This window comes from Sapajus apella, unplaced genomic scaffold (assembly GCF_009761245.1).
Source record: "Sapajus apella isolate SASKATOON/1434 unplaced genomic scaffold, GSC_monkey_1.0 scaffold55, whole genome shotgun sequence".
Classification (NCBI taxonomy): Eukaryota; Metazoa; Chordata; class Mammalia; order Primates; family Cebidae; genus Sapajus; species Sapajus apella.
The window spans coordinates 13,936,548-13,937,149 of record NW_022436995.1 but is presented as its reverse complement, the minus strand read 5'-3'; the positions used below and the strand labels follow the sequence as shown (position 1 = coordinate 13,937,149).

The 602-nt window shown below is 45.3% G+C and overlaps 1 protein-coding gene across 10 annotated transcripts in view; it reads right to left on the bottom strand.

Moving 5' to 3' along the window:
* Window positions 1-602, bottom strand: part of NEO1 (neogenin 1) — a 249,702-nt gene that overhangs the window by 32,451 nt on the left and 216,649 nt on the right. The window lies entirely within an intron of this gene.

Below are 602 nucleotides of genomic sequence, written 5' to 3'. Positions count from 1 at the left end.
GTCTGGTGCCTCCCATCCCCAGACTGCGGTCAGAACTACCAACTGGCAACCCTTCTATGCCGCAATGGGCAACCAGTACAGCCTCACCCCAAATTCAAGGACCATCATGACTCCCACCTTCCCATAAAATGACCAAGCTGGTCTTCAGACTCCCACTTCTCCCAGCAACACGGTAGTCTCCTGGAAATGCTCCTGTCAGGCAGGAAGAGGGCATGAAGAAATGCGTGCTTGATGGTATCTTACCTGTAATTTTGCCATTGGCTTCAGAGGGAGGCTGCCAATTCACAATTATGGTCTTAGGTTTTCCCTCCTTGCTCACAACGGTCACATCCTTGGGTGGAGAAGTCGGAACTACAAAACAACAATACTTTCAATAATTTCTGTCCGTTTCAAATTAGTTCGCTATGTCTTCAACCTTTTCCCCTTTCAAGGCACAATAAAGGGCACAAGACAAAAAGATAAAGCTTCCAGCTTCAAAGAACTCACAGTCTGTACGTCAAAAGTTCCAACAAAAAGAAGGATATGTAAAGTACCAAAGAGGAAATATCATACTAAGAAAATACAGAATTGGCATCTTGGCTGGGAGTCAGGGATAAACAGGA